Here is a 27,629-nt window from a genome sequence, read left to right as displayed (position 1 = left end):
GTTAGGGTTGTTATTGCTAAATGGTGAAAATGAAAACATTTAATTAAAGCTGAGAATCTATACTTTAACCCAAACTGTTGGAGTATGGCACTAAAAGACAACTAAATGTTTCCCCTTTCCATAAACTTATGGAGGGCGCTCTATATGACTTAACAACTAGTTCATGTTACCTGTATATGCCTTAACTAGTTCATGTTACCCTGTATATGCCTTAACTAGTTCATGTTACCCTGTATATGCCTTAACTAGTTCATGTTACCTGTATATGCCTTAACTAGTTCATGTTACCTGTATATGACTTAACTAGTTCATGTTACCTGTATATGCCTTAACTAGTTCATGTTACCTGTATATGACTTAACTAGTTCATGTTACCCTGTATATGCCTTAACTAGTTCATGTACCCTGTATATGCCTTAACTAGTTCATGTTACCTGTATATGGCTTAACAACTAGTTCATGTTACCTGTATATGCCTTAACTAGTTCATGTTACCTGTATATGCCTTAACTAGTTCATGTTACCCTGTATATGACTTAACTAGTTCATGTTACCTGTATATGACTTAACTAGTTCATGTTACCTGTATATGACTTAACTAGTTCATGTTACCCTGTATATGCCTTAACTAGTTCATGTTACCTGTATATGGCTTAACTAGTTCATGTTACCTGTATATGACTTAACTAGTTCATGTTACCCTGTATATGACTTAACTAGTTCATGTTACCTGTATATGCCTTAACTAGTTCATGTTACCCTGTATATGCCTTAACTAGTTCATGTTACCCTGTATATGACTTAACTAGTTCATGTTACCCTGTATATGGCTTAACTAGTTCATGTTACCTGTATATGGCTTAACTAGTTCATGTTACCTGTATATGGCTTAACTAGTTCATGTTACCCTGTATGTGGCTTAACTAGTTCATGTTACCTGTATATGCCTTAACTAGTTCATGTTACCCTGTATATGCCTTAACTAGTTCATGTTACCTGTATATGCCTTAACTAGTTCATGTTACCTGTATATGGCTTAACTAGTTCATGTTACCCTGTATATGGCTTAACCACTAGTTCATGTTACCTGTATATGACTTAACTAGTTCATGTTACCCTGTATATGCCTTAACTAGTTCATGTTACCTGGTCTAAGAGTGCCAAACACTTCCACTTCACACAGAGTAAGTTGTTTTTTCTTGCCAGGGAGGACCACATTGACATAGCGACCACTCATGTTGTCACACTGGAAGGAGTAGCTGTTTTCTGCTGAGATGGTGATGTTACCGCAACTGAGAGAGAGACAGAGAAAAGAGATCAATTGTCAATGGGACTATAGTCGTTCAGTGAGAGGGCTATGTGGATTTGAGTGTCATCCGCATAGTTGTGGTAGGCAATTTATTATCTTTTTTATGATGCGTCCCAATGGCAGCATCTAGAGATTGAATAGAAGGGGGCCAAGGATTGACCCTTGGGGAACCCCACATGTAATTTTAATTTTGTCAGATACAAAGTTGCCAATGAGACACAGTAGCTTCTGTCCTGCTTGGCTTTGTTGATTTTAATGTTTTGTAAGGTGTCCTTGAGAGCCTCGAAAGGCGCCCATAAATAAAATGTATTGTTATCAATGTCTGTTCAACAATGTAACAAATCCATCAAAAATGCACTGGCATGGATAAGATAACAAGAGATGTCTTCAAACAGTTGAATTTAACCCCAACCCTAACCCTAAATGAAAGTGTGAAGTGTTCAGCTCTGGGCAGGGGGAAATGTTGCATGAGTCACCTGGGATTGTCGTTGCCGTTGTTCAGCAGTGAGCTGCCGATACGAACCACAGCACCTTCAAGCCTCCCAGCACAGCAGTCTGCTCTATTGGTGATGGACACATAAGAGACTCTGTACACACCGAACAGGTCCACTCTCCACCAGGGGTCGGTGGTGGTCTCAGTGTGGGTGCAGGATTTTCTGCGATAGTCTGGGTTTGTGTCCCCATCAATGGCGAGGAGAGCAGGACCATTAAAATCCAGTGAAGACTGAACAGCCTCTCCTTTCAACGCCACGTTTTCTGGAGTGGAACACAGAAGAGAAGCCATGAATTGTGATCCCTGAGAGTCCACATTAAGGCCTAGAGGGGCTCTAGCTTCATATTCCCATTGTTCCAAAAATATTTGGTTTTAAAAGGTGCTTTGTATGAGGACCTTAGAAATAATTGCTGCTTTCTTTTGTAAGTATATGGCTTAACACAGTTAACTTTCTGATTCAATTTTGACTGAGTACAAAGACAACGAAACACAGTTTGGCATCTGTTATGTTACCTGGAGTGCCAAACACCTCCACTTCACACAGAGTAAGGAATTCTGTCCTGCCAGGGATGACCACATTGAAATAGCGACCCTCCATGTTACACTGGAAGGTGAAGGTGCCTTCTGTTAAGATGGCGGTGATGCTACCGCACCTGAGACAGAGGAATGTCAGTTCAACAAAGTAACTCCATAAAAAAATGCACTGGCATGGATAGGAAAAGAGGTCTTCAAATAGTTGAATTAAATGAAAGTGTGAAGTGTTCTGCACTTGGCAGGGGGAAATGTTGCATGAGTCACCTGGGATTGTTGTTGCCGTTGTTCACCAGTGAGTTACCGATACGAATCTCAGCACCTTTAAGCCTTTTTTTTTTTTTATACTTTATTGCAGGACTTTACATTACATTAATAAGTTCATTTCACACACTTTACAAGTTCTTCACTTGTTTAAGTTCATCCTGCATCATTTTTTATTTTATTTTTTATAGAGAGAACAAGAAATAAAGAAAATAAAGAATAGAGACTAGAGAGAAAATATAAAAGAAAAAAAAGAAAGAAAAAAAAAAAAAAAGAGAGAAATTATAGGGATAGAAATAGAAAAGTAAGAGACAAAGGGAGGGGGGTGGGATCGGGGAGGGTTGGGGGGGGGGGGTTTCCTTCCTACTCATTCATTCGGTCCATTTACTCCAGTTCATAGTGAATTGCTCTTCACGGCCTCCCACTTTGCAAGTAATTCTTTCCATTTCTTTTATGTCTTCAACAGTTTTTTTCCAATTATTAACGGATGGTGGGTTTAAGTCCAACCATTTACGTGTTATTTGCTTTAAAGCCGCGATACGTAGTATGGTGTACAAATATTTATCTCCCTCTCTGTATATATCTAATGGAATAAAACCGAGTATAATATTGACTGGATGTATAGGATTTTGTAAGGTAAATGTATTTTTTATTTTTACTTGAACTGCCTGCCAAAACCTTTTCAATTTAGGGCATGTATAGAAAATGTGTGTGTGATTGGCTTCTCGTTCCGTACATTTCCTCCAGCATTCTGCATTGCCTGTTGGCCTATATTTTGACAACATTTTCGGTGTTAGGAAGATCTTCATATTTATTTTCCAAGCAAATTCTTTCCAGAATTTTGATTGTGTTGTCTTAAATATTCTTTTGCATGCTTCTTTCCACTCGTCATCCGTAATTGTTATTGCTAATTCGTTTTCCCATTTTTCTTTAGTGTTATCTTCTTGTATCTTGATTTCTTGCATGATTTTGTAAATTTTTGAGATTTTTGTCTTTTCACTGTTTCTATTTTTGATCAGATATTCCATTAGTATATGTGATCTTTGTTCCTGTCTCCTCTGCTGTGTTATAAGGTAGCTTCTAATTTGTAAGTACTTAAAAAAATGGCTATTACTTATATTAAATTGATTAACTAAGGTTTCAAATGAGTCTATCATGTCATTTGTAAACATCTGTGAGTACACCTGTAGTCCCTTCCTAGCCCATTCTTCTAATATTTTGTCTGTTTTATTAGGTAAAAAGTCTGGGTCACTGGCTATCTCTCTCAAATAAATACATTTGTCATCACATTTATACATTTTACGAATAGTTTTCCAATTTTTGAGGGTATTTTCTATGCATCTGTTATTTCCACTATGTTTTTGAATTCCTTTAGACTCAGAAAGGGTAGTGTTCCTATTGATATTGATATTGCTTGTTTTTCTATGTCTTTAAGCCTTTGAGCACAGCGGCCTGCTCTATTGGTGATGGTCACAGAAGTGATGTTGAACACACCCAGCAAGTCCACTCTCCACCAGGGGTTGGTCTCCTTCTTAGTGTGGGTGCAGGATCCTTTACGATAGGTTGGGTTTGTGTCCCCATCAATGGCCTTGAAAGCAGTACCTTTACAAGCCAGTGAAGACTGAACAGCCTCTCCTTTCAATGCCACGTTTTCTGGAGTGAAACACAGAAGAGAAGCCATGAATTGTGATCCCTGAGAGTCCACATTAAGGCCTAGAGGGGCTCTAGCTTGATATTCACACGAGTCAGTTGACAACTCAAACAGTTACATCTCAAAAGGTTACAATAGTCATACTACAACAGTCAAATGACAGACTGTATATAACATCTAAAGAACATATGACTGTACAATATGACTGTACAATATCACTAATGTTGTATTCTTACCTATTGGGGGAGGGGTTGGTAGCACAACTCCTGTGGAAATATCCATATAATTACAATGTATTACAAGATGTTTGTCACTCAGGTTATACAAGTACAATCGTGTGAGATACTGTCGCTGGGGGGGCTCCATTTAGGGTGCATACGAGACAGAATATAATATCAAAATATAAGAGGCAAAAGTGTTGAAGTGGTGGTGGAGGGGCGATAGATGGGAGACATGAGGTGACTTGATTAGGATCCATTAGCTGATGCGAAGCATCATCAACTCTATGGGGTCCACACAAAACATAACACACCAAATAACAGAAATACAATTCTACATTAGAGGGCAATATGCTAAATAACCCATGCATGCATCTGTCTAGCATTAGCCACACATGCACAGTTACTCGACACACTTACCCACTAAAGTGAAGAGAAACAGACCCCACTGCATGGCTTGTTGTGGCATCACTGAACCGCCTGTATCTCCTCTGTAAAAATGAGATCACAAGTTCAACAGTGCTGCCTCCCATGCACTGCAAACACAATGCTCTTCAACCTCACATTTGCTAAAACTATAAGATGGATGTCAGTTTGATATTACATCCAAGAGTCATGGATAGCCACAGTAGTTTAGAGACTGCTACATGTGGATACTTGTCGAACCCTTTCCACAGAAGATTCTTCATGTGGCCCATTTTGGAACCGTTTGTTTCAAGAGTGTAGATGAAGGACAGTTCACTATTACAGAAGTAGAGGACTCCACCTTCAGTGAAAGCAGATACAACTAATTCCCAAGTTAGTAAAACCAATAATCCTCAGTACTCACAAGTCTAGTACACCTTACTGAGCTCCTTGTTCTTCAGTGTCAACCTTCTCAATGAACAGCAAACAAGCTCCTCAGCCTAATTTAGTTTAATGCTTTATTTCAGAAGGGAGAGGCCAGCGCTGTACAGTATGTTGCCTCCGCATACTGTGCACATACAGTACGAGCATGCCGTGCGTAATATAATGACATCAACATCTGTCATTCCTGCAGTCTTCCAGCGACCCCTCTGTAATACTTCTCAACTCACAAGCGGAGGTATTGCCGTGTTTATTCAGAAAATAATGATTGCTGTGTTTATTCTGAATACTATATCACACAAGGTTGTTCCATGTTGCCAGGTGACTGTCTCCCTTCCGTCTCCCTGTCTGCAGTTGAACTTAAACCAGCTGACCTGTTCTTTCCTTTAACGAATTTGAGTATAAGGTTCCCTTGCACAGAAAACGAGTAAGCTCGAGATAAATGTTTATTAACAAATGATTAACATAAATTAAATGGCTCGTGCATGATGTCAAGGCCGCCCTTTTCCTCCCCTTCCCAGGCGCAGGCCTCTACGGCGCGGCTGGACACGGGAGGGACCAGGAGGGGCTGATTGTCCACGCCTGGGCGGAGAGCGAGGTCGCAAGGCTGGTGGCGATGCCGCTGTTGCCAGAGGACATGGAGGGGGTTGGGCCGTCAGACGAGGGCCCAGATGAGCGACCCGCGCCAGCGCCTCAGCACAGCGCTCCAATGAAGCGGCTGTGCGCTCAAGCGCCTCAGCACAGCGCTCCAATGAAGCGGCTGTGCGCTCAAGCGCCTCAGCACTGCGCTCCAATGACGCGGCTGTACGCTCAAGCGCCGGAGCGAGCCGCTCCACTGCATTAGCGTGCAGTCCCAGCTGGGCCTGCTGTACTTCCAGGAACGGCTGGTCGCCGTCCCTGGCGAGGCCCCGGCGTGGTTCCCGTCTGGGACGACTCGCCTCTGCCGTCTCCGCCCTCGCCGACGGCCCTTCGCCCGGATCCATCCCCTCCGCCCGCTCTCCCCCCGTTTCTGGTGGCGGTGGTGATCCACCAGAAACGACCTCCTGGTCAGCTCCGGTGGAGGACGACTCGTCTGTAGAAAAACATTTAAATTAAACGCATTGTTTGACTGCATACATTTAGAATATACAATAAATTGTTCAATAAAATAAAATTCATTCATTTCCCCTGGGCAATTTGTTATTAATAGGCGACGTAGGAGCCACTGAGGTGCTTTTACGAGATATATTATTAGAATATAACTTTTCATAGGTTTGATATTTGGAAGTAGAGAATCTTGTACCCCACTGTATGGCTTGTTGTGGCATCACTGAACCGCCTGTATCTCCTCTGTAAAAATGAGATCACAAGTTCAACAGTGCTGCCTCCCATGCACTGCAAACACAATGCTCTTCAACCTCACATTTGCTAAAACTACAGGATGGATGTCCGTTTGATTCCATCGAAGAGTCATGGATAGCCACAGTAGTTTAGAGACTGCTACATGTGGATACTTCCTGGATCCATGTAGAACCCTTTCCACAGAAGATTCTTCATGTGGCCCATTTTGGAACCGTTTCTTTCCCCAAGAGTGTAGGTGAAGGACAGTTCTCCACCTTCAGTGAAAGCAGATACAACTAATTCCCAAGCTAGTAAAATCATTAATCCTCAGTACTCACAAGTCTAGTACACCTTACTGAGCTTCTGGTTCTTCAGTGTCGACCTTCTCAATGAACAGCAAACAAGCTTCTTCAAGTGGTGAAATGCTACCCCCTCTCTACTCAGCTGCTCCTTATATACAATGATTTCTAGTCACATGACCAGGAATTGAGGGAACTGAGATTGGTTTGGTGAAGAACTACACATATTTGGGTTCTGTGTTTGATAATAGGTTGTGTTTTCAGGGCTAATGCAGATGCGGATCTCTAAGAAGGTAGAACAACATTCTGTTTTATGTTCAATTCGTTATTTTAATGGTGGACCAGAATGATGACTCTGTTCTACAGACCCTTTATTGAGTCAGTGCTTCTTCTTGTATTGTGGCTTTGTGGTTTGGGAACCTGAATCTGGCCAATCAGAATAGGCTTGGTCAGATTGGCCAGTAAGGTTAATGTGATGACCTTTGAGGTCGGCAGGTAAGGAAGGCCCCTACCATATTGGACAGTACCGACCACCCCCTGTAGAGGGAGTTTGAGCTTCTACCTCCAGGTAGATGATAGAGATCATAGGACTAAAACATTCCTCCCAAAATTCCAACTAATAGGACTAATGAGTAATGAAATCAACTTAATGGACAGAAGGCATAGATAGAGTGATAGTGTTTAACCATAACTGCTGCAGAACATATAGGTTTTTAGCTTAGTTTAAAATATCTGTAGGGTTTGGGCCTGTTTGATTTCTTCAGGGAGTTTGTTCCAGGAGCATGCAGCAGCGTGATTGAATGCTGCCTTACCGTGTTTTGTTTTCACTCTTGGAATGATTAGCTGATTAGTCTCAGCTGACCTTAGGGGCCTTGCTGGAATATCGGGTGGGAGAAGATCTGATATGTATTTCGGTCCAAGACCATTTTGTGATTTGTATGTAATTCCTCTTCACCATTTACATGCTCCCCCTCGGCCAGATCCTCTGTCATCACAGCCTAAATTTCCACTGCTATGCTGACGATACTGAAATTTAGCTCCACCCTATCCTCTAAACTCTCCCCCCCAGTCCCTTGTCAACTGCCTATTTGTCTTGAGACCATATTATTGTCTGCTGTAATTAGCATTTTTGTCTTGAAAAAACCAAGGTTGTGGCACCCAAGGCGCTGCTCCGGAAGGTTGGGGACTTCATCCTCGAGGTCGACGGCTGCTCCATCTCCCCATCCAGAGTCCGAAACCTGGGCGTCATCCTGGACTCCACCCTCTCCTTCTAGTCCCACATAAAATCTGTCACCAAATCCACCTTTTTTCACCTCCGAAATATCACCAGCCTACGACCTTCCCTCACTGACTCTGTGTCCGAAACCCTCATCCACGCCTTCGTCACCTCCCGTCTGGACTATTGCAATGGAGTCCTGTTCGGGGTTCCCAGCAAAGCCCTGGACAGGCTCCAGTATGTGCTGAACTCTGCTGCCAGGGTTCTCACCCACACCAAGCCCTGGCAGCACATCACCCCCACCCTCATTCACCTCCACTGGCTTCCGGATCAAGTGGCTTCCACAAGTCCCGCATCACCTACGAAATCCTCCTCCTCACCTACAAATCCCTCCACGCCTGCGCCCCCCAGTACCTCACTAACCTTCTCCGTCAACACACCCCTTCCCGGAACCTGCGATCCCTAGGCATGGGCCTACTCTCCACCCCCCGCACCAACCTACGGACCTTCGGGGGCAGAGCTTTCCCACCCTCTGGAACTCTCTCCCCACTGCGATCCGCAATGCCCCTACCCTGGACACTTTTAAATCAGCCCTCAAAACCCACCTGTTCTCTAAGGCCTTTGGCCCCTAGTCTAGTTTTGTCACTCTCGTTGTCGTTGTTTCTTTGCTTTGTTTTTCGATTCTGTCTGACTGTCTGTCTATGAAATCTGTTAAGCGTCCTTGGGTTTGAGAAAGGCGCTATATAAATCTAAGCTATTATTATTATTATTATGAATTAGAAGGATTTTGAATTCAATTCTCTGAGAGACTGGTAGCCAGTGCAGGGATCTCAGGTTTGGTATAATGTGTTTTTTGGGACCCTTTGTTAGCAGCGGCATTTTGGATGAGCTGCAATTTACGAACAGCTCCTTTAAAATAATACATTTTAATACATTTTAATAAATTCATTAAACATAAAACATTCATAAAACAGAAGTAAACATGTTGTTCTACCTTCTTAGAGATCTGGGCCCTATTCCACAAAGCTCGATAGAGTTCTAAGCCTCGATAAAGTTCTAAGCCTCGAAAATGTTAGCTTGCGTTCGGTGCCATCAATGTGGCTCAAATAATTCGCTGCTTGGTTGAGCTCCTTCTGAGTCAGATATAATTAGCCTGGTCCCGACCAGGCTAAAACACAGGCTATAGTCATCCGTGCGTCAAAAAAGGCTCACAGGCGGAAACTAAACCCTGAACGAAAGTTCCTCATGTGTCTTTTAGGAAATATTAGTTCCCACTTCACATGAGATAGATAGATTAGATAGTTTGATTAGATAGTTTGACTGTGTGATAGATAGATAATTTGATATTTTGAAAGTGTGATCGATCGATAGATAGTTTGATTGTGTGATAGATAACTTGATATTTTGAAAGTGTGATAGATAGATCGATAGATCAATAAAGAAAAGAGTGTAAAAAAAAAAAAAAAAGTAATTGTCTCAACTTGCATTTCTGCAGTCTGGCTGGCGTAGTGGTTAAGGCTGCGGACTCGAGTTCCAAAGGTTGCGAGTTCGAGACTTGACTAAGTCATTCATTTTTATTTTTTTTTACATTTAACCGAAGATTTCATGCAAAGGTTTCAAACACCATTGTAATCGTGTCAGTTCTTGTAAATTAGCCTGCACCATAATTTTATAGCCTACAATACTTTTTTAGATGAGATTTTAGATTAGATTCAGACAACGAAATGCAGTAAAAAGTGCTTCTGAAGAGGGATTCGAACCACTGATATAAAATGACGAATAAATCCTATGGCAGCAGTCAATACCACTAGGCCATTGTGGCGATATGACGGTTTGTAGCCTGCTGCGGATATCACCACAGTAGTAATATTCATTTATTAAAATATGAACATATAACAATAACTGGGGCTAGTATGACCTACGCATTTAATCGGTCAGCAATTTCTTGCCAAACCATTTCCCTCGCCTTGTTAATTGCGGCAGTATTGCACTATCTTATTTTTCCGTCTTCATAAAAATCAATAATTCGGAATGCTGCGCAAATGTAGTACCCCTGCAGAGTGGAGTATCTTCATTTCGACAGATCGACACTTCAGGGCTTTTTATGTCTGCGTGCACGCGCCCATATCGAAGATTTGTAAGCCTGTCTTCTGTGAACACTGATGACACAAGGCTGATCCTTGTTCGAGGAATCACCTGAGGCTTGAATAACAATCTCGAGTTTCCTGAGCGCCGCATTTATTTATATCGCAGCTAAACTGATCCACCTTTAGTGGAATGACCCCCAGCATCTGCATTAGCCCTGAAAACACAACCTATTATCAAACACAGAACCCAAATATGTGTAGTTCTTCACCAAACCAATCTCAGTTCCCTCAATTCCTGGTCATGTGACTAGAAATCATTGTATATAAGGAGCAGCTGAGTAGAGAGGGGGTAGCGTTTCACCACTTGAAGAAGCTTGTTTGCTGTTCATTGAGAAGGTCGACACTGAAGAACAAGGAGCTCAGTAAGGTGTACTAGACTTGTGAGTACTGAGGATTATTGGTTTTACTAACTTGGGAATTAGTTGTATCTGCTTTCACTGAAGGTGGAGTCCTCTACTTCTGTAATAGTGAACTGTCCTTCATCTACACTCTTGAAACAAACGGTTCCAAAATGGGCCACATGAAGAATCTTCTGTGGAAAGGGTTCGACAAGTATCCACATGTAGCAGTCTCTAAACTACTGTGGCTATCCATGCCTCTTGGATGTAATATCAAACTGACATCCATCTTATAGTTTTAGCAAATGTGAGGTTGAAGAGCATTGTGTTTGCAGTGCATGGGAGGCAGCACTGTTGAACTTGTGATCTCATTTTTACAGAGGAGATACAGGCGGTTCAGTGATGCCACAAAAAGCCATGCAGTGGGGTCTGTTTCTCTTCACTTTAGTGGGTAAGTGTGTTGAGTAACTGCATGTGTGGCTAATGCTAGACAGATGCATGCATGGGTTATTTAGCATATTGCCCTCTAATGTAGAATTTTATTTCTGTTATTTGGTGTGTTTTCTTCTGTGTTATGTTTTGTGTGGACCCCATAGAGTTGATGATGCTTCGCATCAGCTAATGGATCCTAATCAAGTCACCTCATGTCTCCCATCTATCGCCCCTCCACCACCACTTCAACACTTTTGCCTCTTATATTTTGATATTATATTCTGTCTCGTATGCACCCTAAATGGAGCCCCCCCCAGCGACAGTATCTCACACGATTGTACTTGTATAACCTGAGTGACAAACATCTTGTAATACATTGTAATGATATGGATATTTAATTAATTAATAATAATTTAATAATGTTAATATTTCCACAGGAGTTGTGCTACCAACCCCTCCCCCAATAGGTAAGAATACAACATTAGTGACTGTTACAGTCATATGTTCTTTAGATGTTATATACAGTCTGTCATTTGACTGTTGTATTATGACTTGTAACCTTTTGAGATGTAACTGTTTGAATTGTCAACTGACTCGTGTGAATATTGTCGTATATTTCTGTAGTATGTATGATCTATGTATGAATATGTAGTATATTTTGGACACACACACATGCCAGGGCATGCAGGGACATGATGCCCTCTAACAATGGGGGTTCTATGGCAACCAGATGACCAGCAGGGACCTTTGGGGGTTGGGCAGGGACACACATACGCGCTGGCCCCTCCCCTCTGGAGCGGAACGGGGAGAGAGAGAGAGAGAGCGTGCTCTTCCAGCCCAGGGTCCACGGGGAACAGACGTAATGTATATATCTGCCTGTAACTGATTAAATTGTCTTAAAACTCAATATCTGTTCGTTGATTCATAACCAAAGGGAAAGAAGCAACACATGGCGAGCCTAGCACGGAGTCCAAAAAAGGAAATCTACGTTTGAAAACTTAAGCTGAAGCCACAGCTCTAAAGACGGTAAGAATTAAAATAGCGCTATTTTCTGTTTAAACCGCTAGGGGCGCGTGTGCAACAGCTGGGTTTTCAAACATTTTCTTTGAGACTAAAACAACCTTCAACTTTAAGGTTTAAAGTAAAGTAACTTGAAACACATCTTTCATAGTCTTTAAGCTGGGGTTGGTGAGAGCCGGATTTTGAAGTCCGTTTTTGTAAATATACGATTAGATTGGTATATTGGTGATATAGGGCTGAATTTGTTAATTCGCTTTTTTATGTTAAGATATTAGTTGTGTAACTAATAGCGGTATTACGGAATATCGTGAGTGTGTGTCTGTGTAAAATTCGGTATTAGAGGAAGACGGACTCTAATAGTGTCTATATGAAAAAGTGTAGACTGCCAGCAACAAACTGATAAAGGCAATTTGAAGTGGACTGGTATATATTATTGATTGTAAGTATATTAGATCAGAAAAGAGTCTGATGTGTGTAAAATTGTAATTTGATAAAGTATAACTGGATTATGAAGTCTATTTTGTAAGATATGTGAAAGAGCATTATTGTAGCAGTGAAAAACATATGAGCGGAACTGTAGACTCCATTACTCTTTGTCTGTGTGAAAGGACACGCGCGCAGACGCGCAGGACACACACAGACCTTCTAGAGGAACAGTGAAAAACATATGAGAAAGATTTGGATTGGAAACTAATAGTTTAACTACATTGAAAGATAATCTTGAAATTGCTGTGTCGTGAAAATAACATTATTGTAAAAAAAAAAAAAAATTGTGTTAAAGAGGCTGTTTTAAAGCAGGCTACAAACACGCGGTGGTTTTTCAAGGACAAATGGTTGTTAAATTGAGCCGCCTGCTTTCTGCCTCTGGCCTTTAGGCTTCAGACACGTAGGGGGGGTTGCGTGTGATTGTTGCATTACATAGAGAGATAAAGTGAATTGATCAGCGGGGTATTTTAAATAGTTTAGAGTTACGGTTAAAACATTCATAGCCTCCATTTTACATGGAAGAGTTGGCGCATGCGCAATCGATGCGCGTTAGCCGGAGCACAGCTCCACCTGCTGGACAAAAAAGTTACAAGACATTTTTAAAACATTGGCTCTCTGTAAATTGATGAAATACAACCCTCCTTCATTGATGATGTTTGTAGATGATTGTTAGATATTACTTTAATTAATTTAATTAATTACTAATTGATTGAATTAATTATTCAGATCATTTCATTTTCTGTTTCACAGAACTTTGATCAATTGTTTTGTGATAATCTAATAATAACCATTTCTTTGTGTCGATAATAGTCGATTTCTTTACAGATTGTAATTAATAATTAATCATTCATTCTTTTCCAAATAACAAGTCGATTTCTTTACAGGTTATAATTAATATTTGTAATTTACATCTTTTATTTTAGTTAGGTCATTTCCACAGTGTTTGATTAAGGAATAGCAGAATAGTACATATTTGATAGTTGAGCAGTAAAAGGGTTTTTGTGGATCAGTGAATACTTAGGTGTGACCAGCTTTTGTGATTTAATAATTGTGTTGACCAGAACTGTAATTAGTATTGAATGAGTAATCAAGTGACACATATTCATAAACAATTAGGAAACACATTTAAGTATAAAGTACTTACAAAGTGATTAGATTTAAGTTAATACTGCACTGACATACACAAGAGGCAAATCTGTTGTTCTGGGTTGTAGTGGTTTTGTGTGGACGGTTAATACAGTTATATTGGACTAGCATTTGTTTAGCAAACAAGACAATAGGAAGGTGGGTTGTAAGAAGCGTACACCTTATCTAATATAGAATATTGTCAGCATATTGAGCAAGTAGAATGGGGTCGAATTCCACGAAGCTGTTAAAAGATATTAGTGAACATCGTGGAATGTTGGCTACGTTATCCCCTATGGCTGTAGTGGAAAAAATGAATCCTCTTGTTAGGGAAATTAGCAAAATGTCTACGAAATGGAATAGCCGTTGGGCATACATTGAACAGCCGTGGCCGAAAGAGGGCAGCCTTAATTTACAATTAATTGCAACATTGGAGATACTTATCAATGGGCACAAAGCACATCAAAGAGGAAAGATTAGATCAGAGAAACGCAAGTTAGAGTTAGCTATTTTAGATCTATTTAAGGTAGAGGGACAGAAAATAGCTCAGATGGAACCGGAAAAGAAAAAAGAATTGGCCAGAACACTGGAACAGAAATTGAACATTTCATCCCCAGACCTGTGTCCTGCCCCCAGTCCCCCTCCATATGCTAAGGCACTGGAGGATCATTCCCAGAAGAAGAAGAAGGAGCCAAGGGGAAAAGGGGACGACAGGAGTGACGAGGAAGATGACAGCGAAGATGGCAGTGAAGACTCAAGTGATGACGACAATGCAGATGGAGGCTACAACGCGCAGGTCAGGAAGATGATAGCCACAGCCGAAAGGAAAGGTGGGAGAAGACGCCCGGAGAAAGAGGGAGATTGTCACCGAATGTCATCAAATACATTAAAGAACTGTCCAGTGCTGATTCGGGGTAACAAGATGGAATATCATCCGTGGCATCATACAGATTTGTCTGAAGTGATCGAGAAACTCCCAGTTCTTCAAGAGGGAGGACATTCGTGGACGCGAGAGGTCGACGTGATACTGACAGGAACGCAGGCCGCGATGGGAGACCTGAAAAGACTCTTAGCTTTTATTGCAGGATTGGATACAATGCAGGAAATATTGATGAAGGCAGGACTTCATAGATATATCAATACATCAGTTTATGATCCAGAGCTCTTCGCAGCAAACAGAGGCAGGCTGTGGAAAGCAATCAGAGAGACCTACCCTACTCACATTCACCCAGACAATATCATTGTGAAGCCACTGGGGGGGGATGAGAATCCCAGGGGTTATGTTGCCCGTGTGCACTCTCAATGGAGAAGTGTGACAGGGAAAGACGCTGAAGATAACCCCTTAGAAAAATCCATAATCAGGGAAAAAATACAAGAAGGGCTTCCTACCCCAGTTAAGGATAAGCTAGCAGAAGTGGTGGGGCTACGACACATGAACAAAGCTGTTTATATAGACCACGTAGCTCATCAAGTTGAGTTATATCGAAAGAACATTCAGATACAGAAGGCACGAGACGAAGAATCCCTCAGAATATTGACTCATTTGCAATTGACTGAAAGCGAGAGGAACATAGAGGGAGTGCAGGCTTTAGCCCCACAGCAACAGCCACCTGGAGTGCAGACTGCTACTTACCAGTCCTACTCACAGGGGCCACAAGGGGGGTATCCTGCTACTTACCAGTCCTACCCACAGGGGCCACAAGGGGGGTATCCATACCCACAAGGGCCACCAGGGGTGCAAGCGGTTCCATACCAAATGTACACACAGCCTGGCCAAGGACCACCACCAGGGGGATGGACAGCAGCAGGGAAGGAGATGCTAGAACCATGCCAATGCGACCAGAATGGACATCTAGCCTGTGCCTGCTGCAACAGGCCCCAGGGGGGCGCAGGGGGGAGCCAAGGAGGAGGATATTGGCCCCCTACTACACCTGCTCCAGGAGTGATGAACCCTTACGGAGGCCCAGCAGCTGGCCTATAGGGGTGCCCGGAAGATCCGAGTGGGAGGTGCCAGCTGGTGGTGACACAGAAGCCTGAAGGCGCCACGCACCTCCCTATGTCTAGAGAATATGTGAAGACAATCGGATTTGAGGGAATTAAACAGCTGATTCCTACAACTGAGCTTGTAGACTTAGAGTACAAGGGACAGAGAGCAACTCTGTCAACACTTGTGTCAGAACACACGCCAACAGGGCTGCTAGGGAGAGATGCTCTATGCCAATTGAACTGTACAGTAAAATGCACACCTGACGGCTGTCAGGTGACGATGCCATCCGGTGCTCAGGTTCCATCGACAGCCAGAGTGATTAAGCATAGAACAGACCTACAAGCTTTGCCTTTAAAGGGAGCTGATATAGAATATTGGGTTGATGGGTCTTGTTACGGGGTAGGAGAAACTTTGTGCGCTGGGTATTCCTTAGTTAAAGCACAAAATTCAAAGTTTATTGTAGAACAGGCTGAGGCAGTTCCTCAGCCTTGCTCGGCTCAGTTGGCTGAATTGATTGCCCTCACAGAAGCATGCAACTTGGGAACCGGACGGAGAGTGACAGTGTACACCGACTCTGCCTATGCACATAATGTTTGTCATTTTAATGGAGCTGTATGGAGGGGGCGGGGTTTTAAGAGAACTGATGGTACGCCTATACAGCATCACGCACAGATCATGAAGCTGTTACAAGCCATGATGAAGCCAAAGGAATTAGCCATAGTGAAGTGTGCCACACACAGGTCTGACTCATCACATGTCACACAAGGTAACAGGGCTGCAGAAGATGCAGCCAAAGCCATTACAGGAGCAGACAAGGCAGGTAAAGGTCTTCTGGTCACACATGAAAAGCAATTACAGGGCATGGTCGCACTTGAGGATTTATTGATGTTACAGAGTAGAGTAACTACGTTAGACAAGAACGTTTGGCTAGCAAGGGGGGCAAGTCAGGATGACACAGGTCTATGGAGGAATCATGAGGGGTTGGTTGTAGCACCCTCAGATTTATTAGGCATGTTAATACAGGAAGCTCATGGATTAGCACATGTGGCTAGGGGGGAGGTAAGACGCAAGATCACCAAGAAATATGGGTTTTGGAGTCCATATTTGATGGAACAGATTGACCATGCTTTAGGTCAATGTGGGGTCTGTTGGAGAAACAACATCAGAGTGGGTACACCAGTGGTGTCTGGGCATATCCCTACCCCAATAGGGCCACGGGTGGTGGACAGGGGGGTGGATGTACAGAGTAGGCAGGATGTTGTGCCAACAGGTGCCGAGGTCCCCAGAGAACCTGAGAAGGAGGAGCTACGAGGAGATGCTGTGGTGTTGCCAGAGCCAGTGGCAATGCCAGTGTTACAGCCAGTGACATTACCGGCAGTGCCTGAAACCGAGGGGACAGCGGAAAGCTGTCCAGATGCCAATGAACCAGAAACCAACGAAGCAGAGAGTGTTGACAGTCTGGAGGTCCAGCCTGGGGGTGTCCAAAGCCTGGACACCTGTGCTACTGGGGATGCTGGCGAGTGCCTGCACCATGCTTCAGATGATGCTGAGGGCGACTCCCCAGACCTTAATCAGCGTGGGAGGGGACCAGGCGGCTGCCTGAACCTCAATGACACTGACGGACGACGACCAGTTAGGAAAATATTAAAGACTATGAATAGGGTAGTGAAGCAGCAGATCAAAGGGAACGACGGGAATGGACAGCAGATGATAGCATGGCTGGAAACGGTCTTAGGGGCATGGGAAACTTATTTTGCTAAGATAGGAGCACCTATTATAGCAGACATGATTTTTGACTTTCTTAGGAGGCAGGGCCTCATTGACTGTTTTTGGAAAATCAGTCACTCAGTCCACGTTAATGAACTTTTCAGAAGACTAGTCCTCACCTGAGGTGAAGATCTATGCATTAATGCATTCCCTTTGTCCTATGCTTACTGTTGGAGAATTATGTGTTATGATAACTGAATGTCATTATTTGTGTATTGTTTGTTTATTTCTATATCGTATGTGATTGAGGTCAGTTGAGAAGTGATGTGGTGGTTATACAAAGCTAGGAGAGAGGTTCTGTTCCTAGCGCAACGAAAATGGAAAGCTCCTGACTATGAAAGTGTTATCAATCTGAGACAGCGGTAAAGGCTGTTCTCCAACTGGGTACAAGTGCTAGTAACCTCTGACCCTGACGCTTCAAGGACAAAGAAAACATCGGTCGTTGGAAGTTTCTGTATTGATTTGTGCATGATGAACTGTGTTTAGTTTAATTGTGATTGTTATTTTCAAAATTCTTTTTATTATTGGTTGTTTTCTATTTTTTGTTTATGATATCTTTGGTTCCTAATACTGGTCCTGGGTTGGTCTGTGTTATTGTGCTTCTTGTGTTGTGTGTTGGTGTAGTTTTTCTGTCTGTTGTTGTTTATTTTTTAATTTTTAATTTTATTTGAAAAAAAAAAATTTTGGGGGATGTTTTGTGGGGTTTTGTGTTTTTGTTTTTGTTTTATGGTAGTTTAGTTTCGGAACACCCTCTGGGTGGTCCGAGGGGGGATGTGTCGTATATTTCTGTAGTATGTATGATCTATGTATGAATATGTAGTATATTTTGGACACACACACATGCCAGGGCATGCAGGGACATGATGCCCTCTAACAATGGGGGTTCTATGGCAACCAGATGACCAGCAGGGACCTTTGGGGGTTGGGCAGGGACACACATACGCGCTGGCCCCTCCCCTCTGGAGCGGAACGGGGAGAGAGAGAGAGAGAGCGTGCTCTTCCAGCCCAGGGTCCACGGGGAACAGACGTAATGTATATATCTGCCTGTAACTGATTAAATTGTCTTAAAACTCAATATCTGTTCGTTGATTCATAACCAAAGGGAAAGAAGCAACAATATCAAGCTAGAGCCCCTCTAGGCCTTAATGTGGACTCTCAGGGGTCACAATTCATGGCTTCTCTTCTGTGTTTCACTCCAGAAAACGTGGCATTGAAAGGAGAGGCTGTTCAGTCTTCACTGGCTTGTAAAGGTACTGCTTTCAAGGCCATTGATGGGGACACAAACCCAACCTATCGTAAAGGATCCTGCACCCACACTAAGAAGGAGACCAACCCCTGGTGGAGAGTGGACTTGCTGGGTGTGTTCAACATCACTTCTGTGACCATCACCAATAGAGCAGGCCGCTGTGCTCAAAGGCTTAAAGGTGCTGAGATTCGTATCGGTAACTCACTGGTGAACAACGGCAACAACAATCCCAGGTGACTCATGCAACATTTCCCCCTGCCAAGTGCAGAACACTTCACACTTTCATTTAATTCAACTATTTGAAGACCTCTTTTCCTATCCATGCCAGTGCATTTTTTTATGGAGTTACTTTGTTGAACTGACATTCCTCTGTCTCAGGTGCGGTAGCATCACCGACATCTCAACAGAAGGCACCTTCACCTTCCAGTGTAACATGGAGGGTCGCTATGTCAATGTGGTCATCCCTGGCAGGACAGAATTCCTTACTCTGTGTGAAGTGGAGGTGTTTGGCACTCCAGGTAACATAACAGATGCCAAACTGTGTTTCGTTGTCTTTGTACTCAGTCAAAATTGAATCAGAAAGTTAACTGTGTTAAGCCATATACTTACAAAAGAAAGCAGCAATTATTTCTAAGGTCCTCATACAAAGCACCTTTTTGAAACCAAATATTTTTGGAACAATGGGAATATCAAGCTAGAGCCCCTCTAGGCCTTAATGTGGACTCTCAGGGATCACAATTCATGGCTTCTCTTCTGTGTTTCACTCCAGAAAACGTGGCGTTGAAAGGAGAGGCTGTTCAGTCTTCACTGGATTTTAATGGTCCTGCTCTCCTCGCCATTGATGGGGACACAAACCCAGACTATCGCAGAAAATCCTGCACCCATACTGAGACCACCACCAACCCCTGGTGGAGAGTGGACCTGTTCGGTGTGTACAGAGTCTCTTATGTGTCCATCACCAATAGAGCAGACTGCTGTGCTGGGAGGCTTGAAGGTGCTGAGATTCGTATCGGCAGCTCACTGCTGAACAACGGCAACGACAATCCCAGGTGACTCATGCAACATTTCCCCCTGCCCAGAGCTGAACACTTCACACTTTCATTTAGGGTTGGGGTTGGGGTTAAATTCAACTATTTGAAGACGTCTCTTGTTATCTTATCCATGCCAGTGCATTTTTGATGGATTTGTTACATTGTTGAACAGACATTGATAATAATACATTTTATTTATGGGTGCCTTTCGAGGCTCTCAAGGACACCTTACAAGACAGTTTAAAACCACATATCAAAACATTAAAATCAACAAAGCCAAGCAGGACAGAAGCTACTGTGTCTCATTGGCAACTTTGTATCTGACAAAATTAAAATTACATGTGGGGTTCCCCAAGGGTCAATCCTTGGCCCCCTTCTATTCAATCTCTAGTTGCTGCCATTGGGACGCATCATAAAAAAGATCAAAATTGCCTACCACAACTATGCGGATGACACTCAAATCCACATAGCCCTCTCACTGAACGACTATGGTCCCATTGACAATTGATCTCTATTCTCTGTCTCTCTCTCAGTTGCGGTAACATCACCATCTCAGCAGAAAACACCTACTCCTTCCAGTGTGACGACATGAGTGGTCGCTATGTCAATGTGGTCCTCCCTGGCAAGAAAAAACAACTTACTCTGTGTGAAGTGGAAGTATTTGGCACTCTTAGACCAGGTAACATGAACTAGTTAAGCCATATACAGCGCCCTCCATAAGTTTATGGTTGTCTTTTAGCGCCATACTCCAACAGTTTGGGTTAAAGTATAGATTCTCAGCTTTAATTCAATGTTTTCATTGTCACCATTTAGCAGTGACAACCCTAGTACAACAAACATGAACTAGTTGTGAAGTCATATTCTTGAATATAACCACCTAAAGTAGCCCTAAATATCTCTTGTAATATAGGACCCTTGTTTTGTTATTTATTCCAGATCATTAGAAAAGGGAGAAAGATGAGCTGACTAAGACCAGGAGGAAGAGATGACTTCTGACGACTACTTGCAATTGATTATTTATTGGATGGATCTAAAATATGCTTTATTTGCCTAATAAATAATTGCATAATGAGTTCAGTTCTATTGTCTTACCTTGTCAAACCCAAATATATAAGGTTATCACGTCATTGTTTGCATGCGATGTCTTCATATGTTTAAACTATTGTTTACAACATCTGTCAAGACAATGACTTTCTGTACATGTTAACAGGCATTGATGGCAATGCATCTGTAAAAGGTCCAAAGTAGTAATGATAGTTAAGTGTAATTCCAGCTCATCTTATTCTACTGAACTGTATCTACACATTGATCTATTAGATCTTAGTGCTGCCTTTGACACTGTAGAGTAGACCATGACATTCTAATAGACAACACCTGGGTAGGACTTTCAGGCACTGCCCTAAACTGGTTGAGATCCTACCTACAGGACAGAAGCTACTATGTCTCCATTGGCAACTTTGTATCTGACCAAATTAAAATGACATGTGGGGTTCCCCGAGGGTCAATCCTTGGCCCCCTTCTATTCAATCTCTACATGCTTCCATTGGGACGCATCATAAAAAAAGAACAAAATTGCCTACCACAACTATGCGGATGACACTCAAATCCACACAGCCCTCTCACCGAACGACCAGAGTCCCTTTGACAATCTGTAATTGCATTGAGTAAAAAAACACCTGGATGACATCCTCCAATAAAATAAAATAAAGATAATTGTATTCAGTGCACCTAACAAAAGATTGAAAGTCAGTGCAAAACTGGATTCTCTCTCTTCAAACAAAAAAAAAGGTAAAATCGTGTACCGGTAATTCTAGATGCTGAAAAACAAAGTTGGAACACATTACACCAATCATGAGATCCCTGAAACATGAATACTCTATGCATTCTATCCATTAACATTAAGTTTTTTTTTCTTGTTTTTATCTTTTTATTACTTATACCTGCAGCAGTTATGAGTTTTACTATCCATAATCCAAGTGCTAAAAATTCGCTGCAAATATCGGCTAAATGTGTTTGCACGTGTCATTTTACACTGCGACCTCACACACTGTACCAGGCAGGATAGCGGTTGAACACAGATGCAGTATCAAACGTGTCATCTTACACTGCGACCTCACACACCGTGTCATCTTACACTGCGATCTCACACACCGTATCATCTTACACTGCGATCTCACACACCGTATCATCTTACACTGCGATCTCACACACCGTATCATCTTACACTGCGATCTCACACACCGTATCATCTTACACTGCGACCTCACACACCGTATCATCTTACACTGCGATCTCACACACCGTATCATCTTACACTGCGACCTCACACACCGTATCATCTTACACTGCGATCTCACACACCGTATCATCTTACACTGCGATCTCACACACCGTATCATCTTACACTGCGACCTCACACACCGTATCATCTTACACTGCGACCTCACACACCGTATCATCTTACACTGCGATCTCACACACCGTATCATCTTACACTGCGATCTCACACACCGTATCATCTTACACTGCGACCTCACACACCGTATCATCTTACACTGCGACCTCACACACCGTATCATCTTACACTGCGATCTCACACACCGTATCATCTTACACTGCGATCTCACACACCGTGTCATCTTACACTGCGATCTCACACACCGTATCATCTTACACTGCGATCTCACACACCGTATCGCGCAAGATAGCAGCTAAACACAGACGCAGCACCTGCAGTCTCACACGCCCTATCAGGAAGAGCAGCACGTGAATACAGTTGCTCATCACCACCCACATTCAACAGTAAAAATATGGACAATAATATGGTTTCAAGACAAAAATGCAGTTGACAAGGGACTGGGGGGGGAGTTTAGAGGATAGGGTGGAGCTAAATCTGGGTATCGTCAGCATAGCAGTGGAAATTTAGGCTGTGATGACAGAGGATCTGGCCGAGGGGGAGCATGTAAATGGTGAAGAGGAAATACATACAAATCACAAAATGGTCTTGGACCGAAATACATATCAGATCTTCTCCCACCCGATATTCCAGCAAGGCCCCTAAGGTCAGCTGAGACTAATCAGCTAATCGTTCCAAGAGTGAGAACAAAACACGGTAAAGCAGCATTCAGTCACACTGCTGCATGCTCCTGGAACAAACTCCCAGAAGAAATCAAACAGGCCCAAACCCTACAGATATTTTAAACTAAGCTAAAAACCTATGTTCTGCAGCAGTTATGGTTAAACACTAACACTCTATCTATGCCTTCTATCCATTAAGTTGATTTCATTACTCATTAGTCCTATTAGTTGGAATTTTTGGAGGAATGTTTTAGTCCTATGACCTCTCATCTACCTGGAGGTAGAAGCTCAAACTCCCTCTACAGGGGGTGGTCGGTACTGTCCAATATGGTAGGGGCCTTCCTTACCTGCCGATCTCAAAGGTCACCACATTAACCTTACTGGCCACTCTGACCAAGCCTATTCTGATTGGCCAGATTCAGGTTCCCAAACCACAAAGCCACAATGCAAGAAGAAGCACTGACTCAATAAAGGGTCTGTAGAACAGAGTCATCATTCTGGTCCACCATTAAAATAACGAATTAAACATAAAACAGAATGTTGTTCTATCTTCTTAGAGATCTGCATCTGCATTAGCCCTGAAAACACAACCTATTATCAAACACAGAACCCAAATATGTGTAGTTCTTCATCAAACCAATCTCAGTTCCCTCAATTCCTGGTCATGTGACTAGAAATCATTGTATATAAGGAGCAGCTGAGTAGAGAGGGGGTAGCGTTTCACCACTTGAAGAAGCTTGTTTGCTGTTCATTGAGAAGATCAACACTGAAGAACCAGTACTTGAGTACTGAGGATTATTGGTTTTACTAGCTTGGGAATTAGTTGTATCTGTTTTCACTGAAGGTGGAGTCCTCTACTTCTGTAATAGTGAACTGTCCTTGACCTACACTCTTGGGAAACATGGTTTCAAAATGGGCCACATGAAGAATCTTCTGTGGAAAGGGTTCCAGGAAGTATCCACATGTAGCAGTCTCTAAACTACTGTGGCTATCCATGACTCTTGGATGTAATATCAAACTGACCTCCATCCTATAGTTTTAGCAAATGTGAGGTTGAAGAGCATTGTGTTTGCAGTGCATGGGAGGCAGCACTGTTGAACTTATGATCTAATTTTTAAAGAGGAGATACAGGATGAAAACAGGCGGTTCAGTGATGCCACAACAAGCCATGCAGTGGGGTCTGTTTCTCTTCACTTTAGTGGGTAAGCGTGTTTCTCTAGTAACTGCACCACTGTGCATTTGTGGCTAATGCTAGACAGATACATGCATGCATATACACAGATACATGCATAAAGACCTTTTGCATATCAGCCCAATAGAGCTCTCAGGTCTTCTGATGCTGGTTTTCTCTGTATACCACATGTACAAAAGAAGAGATTTGGTGAGGATGCATTCTCATTTCATGCACCCAAATTGTGGAATGCACTGCCAGTTTACATTAGGGATGCAACCTCAGCAAATATGTTCAAGTCAAGACTAAAAACCCATCTTTTTAATATTGCCTTTAAATGACTAAATAATTAAATTAAGATTATAAAAACCCATCCTTTTAATATTGCATTTAAGTTACAAAATAATTAAATTAAGATTATATAATGATTAAAGCACTTTGAGCTGCAACGTTTGCAGGAAAAGCACTATACAAATAAAGTTATTATTATTAAGTGGAAGTGTTTGGCACTCTTATTCCAGGTAACATTAACTAGTTGTTAAGCCATATACAGGGTAAAATGAACTAGTTAAGCCATATACAGGGTAACATGAACTAGTTGTTAAGCCATATACAGGGTAACATGAACTAGTTGTTAAGCCATATACAGGTAACATGAACTAGTTAAGCCATATACAGGTAACATGAACTAGTTAAGCCATATACAGGTAACATGAACTAGTTAAGTCATATAGAGCGCCCTCCATACGTTTATGGAAAGGGAAAACATTTAGTTGTCTTTTAGCGCCATACTCCCAACAGTTTGGGTTAAAGTATAGATTCTCAGCTTTAATTCAATGTTTTCATTTTCACCATTTAGCAATGACAACCCTAGTACAACAAACATGAACTAGTTGTGAAGTAATATTCTTGAATATAACAACCTAAAGTAGCCAAGGCAGACCACAGAGAGAAGATTGAGGAATGCTTCCTGAGCAACGACTCCAGGCGGGTGTGGCAGGGGGTTCAGCACATGACAAACTTCTCTCCGCCGCTGGCGGAAGAGCTGAACTCCTTCTACGCCCGGTTCGACGAGGGGCGAACGGAGGTAACCACAACACAAACACCAGTCTCTCCAGCTCTCAGCAGCCTCACCCTCACAGAGCATGAGGTGAGACGCGTGCTGAAGGCGGTGGACCCCAGAAAAGCCTCGGCGCCGGACGGCGTCCTGGGACGGGTGCTGAGGGACTGCGCGGACCAGCTGGCCGGGGTTTTCACCAAGATCTTCAACCAGTCCCTGTCCCAGGCCACCATCCCACCCTGCCTGAAAACGTCAACAATCATCCCAGTCCCGAAGAAAAGCACGGTGAGCTGCCTAAACGACTACCGCCCGGTGGCACTCACACCAATCATCATGAAGTGCTTCGAGAAACTGGTCCAGGCCCACATAGTCACATTCCTCCCGCCCAGCCTGGATCCATACCAGTTCGCCTACAGGGCCCACAGGTCCACAGAGGACGCCATCGCGACGACTCTCCACTCCACTCTATCCCACCAGGAGGGGGGGAACAGCTACGTGAGACTGCTCTTTGTGGACTTCAGCTCTGCTTTTAACACTATCCTTCCAGACAGGCTAGTGACCAAACTACTAGACCTGGGACTATCACACTCCATCTGCACATGGATCAAGGACTTCCTGTCTGACCGCCCCCAGAGGGTGCGGGTGGGCTCCCACACCTCCACAGCCCTCAGACTCAGCACTGGGTCCCCCCAGGGCTGCGTGCTGAGCCCCATCCTCTACAACCTCTACACCCACGACTTCACCCCCGTCCACCCCAGCAACTCCATCATCAAGTTTGCAGACGACACCACCGTGGTGGGCTGCATCTCGGGGGGGGGACGAGACAGCGTACAGGGATGAGGTAGAGCAGCTGGGCAAGCTGTGCAAGGTCAACAACCTGCTGCTGAACCAGCTAAAGACCCAGGAAATCATCGTGGACTTCAGGAGGAAAAAATCTGAGGTCCAGCTACTGCTCATCGATGGAGGGAGCGTGGAGAGAGTCTCAACTCTCCGATTCCTGGGGGTGCACATACAGGAGGACCTGTCCTGGAGGACCAACACAGCAGCCATCATCAAGAAGGCACAACAGCGGCTCTACTTCCTGAGAGTCCTCAGGAACTACCACCTCAGACAGGAGCTGCTTGTGACCTTCTACAGAGAGTCGTGAGATCGGCCCAGAAGATCATCGGCGCCCCCCCCTCCCCTCTCTGTAAGAGCTGTGCAACACACGCTGCCTCAGGAAGGCCTCCAAGATCTCCAGAGACCGGGGAACGAACACTTTGTTCGGCTGCGCTCAGGCAGGCGGTTCAGGACCATGTTCGCACGGACAAACAGACTGAAGCTCAGCTTCTACCCTAGGGCCATTCAGGCCCTGAACACAGCAAAGACCTAGGTTCTAGGCCCTGGACAATCTAGACAATTTGATGGCAGCTACTAGATTGTAAACATAAGTGCAATATTGTAATACAACTGTGAACATTCTAAACCTGCTAACTGCGACACTTTAATGAATGTGCAACAAATATTATGTGCAATATGACAACCCATGTGTACATAAGGTTCAGATATAGGAAAAAGTTAGGATATTTATAGCATAGTGTACAGCACAGTGTTTTATTGTATAGTAGAGTAGTATAGTATAGTAGATAGTGTACATAGCCTTATTTATGCCAACCAGCTCTTTTCTCTTTTTTGTTTTATCTTTGGCTCTTGTTTTTAGTCTTTTTTCCAAGCACCAGGGGAGCCCCCCCTCCTAAATTTCGTTGTATGGTACCTGTACTTTATTAATGACAATAAAGACCATTCATTCATATCACTAGGGACGGTACAGCATTTACGTCGTAATCATCGTTCATGTTGTACACCTGGTAGGAGCGACCCGCCAGGTAGGAAGCAAACCAGGAGTGTGCGGTGCCAGAGATGCCCAGTTCTGAGAGGATGGAGAGAAAGATCTGGTGGTTTACTGTGTGGAAGGCAGCAGACAGGTCCAGGAGAATGAGAACAGAGGAGAGAGAGGAAGCTTGAGCAGAGTAGAGGGCCTCCGTGACAACAAGGAGAGCAGTCTCAGTGGGGGGTCCAGATGTTACATCTTCCAGAGATAGTCAGTCAGTTGCTTAGATGCAGCACGTTCAAGGGTTTTGGAAAGGAAGGAGAGGAGGGATACCGGTCTGTAGTTGTGGACAGAGGACGGGTCAAGGGTAGGTTTCTTGAGGAGAGGCTTGACTCTGGCTATCTTGAAGGCAGCTGGGACCGATCCTGTGAATAATAATAATAATAACTTTATTTGTATAGCGCTTTTCCTGCAAACGTTGCAGCTCAAAGTGCTTTAATCATTATATAATCTTAATTTAATTATTTTGTAATGTCACGACCCAACAGCAATGTGCGTACATTGATAGTCAATGGGCTCGTTCCCACACAGGGCCGAGGCCAGACACAGGTAGATTAGCTCAGGGTTAGCTGACAGCACCCAGGTAGATGTTTAAGGGGAAATGGCTTACCTGGCTCCGATGTATCGTGGCGTGGTCCGCGGGGATACCGAACAGCCCGCACGTTCGTTCAGTGGGGTGTTCCTTCCCATTCAGTATTGACATATAACAGGACAAACAAAACCG

Source organism: Nansenia antarctica (genome assembly GCF_963989245.1).
Source record: "Nansenia antarctica genome assembly, chromosome: 3".
NCBI classification, from domain to species: domain Eukaryota; kingdom Metazoa; phylum Chordata; class Actinopteri; order Argentiniformes; family Microstomatidae; genus Nansenia; species Nansenia antarctica.
The sequence above is the reverse complement of the archived record's forward strand: the minus strand, read 5'-3'. Positions refer to the sequence as shown.